This window comes from Octopus bimaculoides, chromosome 18 (genome assembly GCF_001194135.2).
Source record: "Octopus bimaculoides isolate UCB-OBI-ISO-001 chromosome 18, ASM119413v2, whole genome shotgun sequence".
Lineage (NCBI taxonomy): Eukaryota > Metazoa > Mollusca > Cephalopoda > Octopoda > Octopodidae > Octopus > Octopus bimaculoides.
The window spans coordinates 3,212,750-3,215,527 of NC_068998.1; positions in this window are offsets into that span (position 1 = coordinate 3,212,750).

Genomic DNA, 2,778 nt, shown 5'->3' on the forward strand with positions numbered 1-2,778 from the left:
AACATTTGTTTTTTTACCATTTTAATCTTCAGCCGGAAATTTCTAGTTGCCGCTCCACCCAAAAATTTCCCACAACACAATCTATACGTTCTTTTACAGACATGTACACACACACAAGCGCCCACACACACACACACAACACATACTCATTCACACTCTCTCTCTCTCTCTCTCTCTCTCTGCATCTCTCTTTCTGCCTCTCTGTCCCTTCTCCCCTCACCTTTCACTTCTCTCTTTCCACCTCCTCTTACCTCTACTCTATCCTTTTCCAGTACTCCTCCTCGTACTCTCTCTCTCTCTCTTCCCCCTCTTTCCCTTTCATTCTCCTCTCTCCTTTTCTTCCTTCATATCATCATACCAACTGTCTTCGTCTTCTATATACAACTTCTCTCTTTCTGTCTTTCTTTGTATGTATGTAGCTACGTATATATGTATACGTGTGTCCATACAGTCATACATAAGTATTCACCAATTTACTTATGCATTTTGTATGCGTGTAGATGTTTATTCATGCAAGTTTTATGTATGTATGTATGTATGTATGTATGTATGTATGTATGGATGGATGGATGGATGGATGGATATATATATGTATGTATGTATGTATGTATGTCATTATTCAGTTTATTTCAAGATTTCTTGCCAATGGAGAAAGAACCGGTTTCTAACCTAGATCCAAGGCTTTTTCATTTGAATTTCAACATCAAAAACAGGCTATTTTTACATGTATGTATGTATGTATGTATGTATGTATGTATGTATGTATGTATGTATGTATGTATGCATGTGTGTGTATGCATCACGCATGTATGTATTATGAATGCAAGCATGAATGTATGTATGTTGGTATGTATGTGTATGTATCAGGTATTTATGTGTGAATGTATGCATGTATGAATGTATGTATATATGTATCTATATATGTATGTAAGTATGTATGTATATGTGTATATTTTTATGTGTATATTTTTATGTGTATATTTTTATGTATGTATGTATGTATGTATGTATGTATGTATGTATGTATGTATGTATGTATGTAGGTATATATATATTCATTTATGTGCATCTGTCAATACGTTTATACGCATGTGTGTTCCCACATGATCATGTAGTGTAATTAATTACTACAAATTCTATACATTCTCCATGCTATTAATTTTATTTATGAATCCGTTCTCTAAAAATGTGCGAAAAATTCACATTTATCATCTATAAATTATAAATATATTTGTCAACAATTAGTGTTGTTGATGTCCTTGTTAACAACATTTATGTTTTTTTTCCAGCACGCCGCCACTACTTACGTCTTGTTAGCTTTCCTTGTTGCTTGTATTCTATCGACTACATTTAATGTTTTGTTTTACTGTGTGTATGTATATATATATATATATATATATATGTGTGTGTGTGTGTGTGTGTGTGTATGTACGCAGTGTGAAAATTTGTATGATAGGAGTTGTGTTGCTTGTACGTTTGTGTGAAGGTATGGGCGGTAACTGTCTGTATTCGTGTTTGTCTGCCATTTTTTGTTGGTTTTTTTGTTTGCGGTGTTTGTGATGCTATTTAAAATTTAACATAAAACATACGATAAAATGTATTCTGTATGTTGTCCAAACATAAAGGTTTACAGACGTTCACACTCACGCTAAAACCGACAAATTGCAGTGAAAATATATTCTATTGCCTCTTGAAACAAAATTGTCTCAAAACACGAATTCACATCAAGAATCAGATCAAAAACGAAATACTAAAACGAAATGAAAATATATTCACAAGAATTAAAGAATTGGGAGGGAAACGAATGAATGTCTCACTTCACTAGTTTGATTTTTCGTTCAAATCATTATAATCTAACAAAGTTTCTGAGTGACAAAGTATCTACACATAAGTATACAATATTTATCCTTATTGTATATATGGGTATGTATGCTGATATAGCTATACCTCACGCTTGCGTGTATATATGTACACGTATAAACATATATATTGAAGAAGCGCGTATGTTTGTACACTTGCGTAGGAGTGGCTGTGTGGTAAGTAGCTTGCTTACAAACCACATGGTCCCGGGTTCAGTCCCACTGCGTGGCATCTTGGGCAAGTGCCTTCTACTATAGCCTCGGGCCGACCAATGCCTTGTGAGTGGATTTGGTAGACGGAAACTGAAAGAAGCCTGTCGTATATATGTATATATATATATGTATGTGTGTATGTGTTTGTATGTCTGTGTTTGTCCCCCCAACATCGCTTGACAACCGATGCTGGTGTGTTTATGTCCCCGTAACTTAGCGGTTCGGCAAAAGAGACCGAAAGAATAAGTACTAGGCTTCCAAAGAATAAGTCCTGGGGTCGATTTGCTCGACTAAAGGCGGTGCTCCAGCATGGCCACAGTCAAAAGACTGAAACAAGTAAAAGAGTAAAAGAGATATAAGTTATGTAAGAATGTGCATGTATACCTATATAAACACATATACACACACGTATTCACATACGCATATGCATACACATTTACACATCTCTAAACGTATACATACACACACGTGCACAAAACAGACATACAATAGTATGTGCGTACGTGAATGTCATGTGTATGTTTGAATAAATACATACATACCCATTTGTATATATATCCATATATGTACGCATCGATGTATAAATAAGTATGCAAAGAAAATATATACATATTAAATATATCTATATATTTAATATGTATACAATAGTTATATTACAACACATATTATATTATATAGAATACCTCTGTTATATATATATATATAT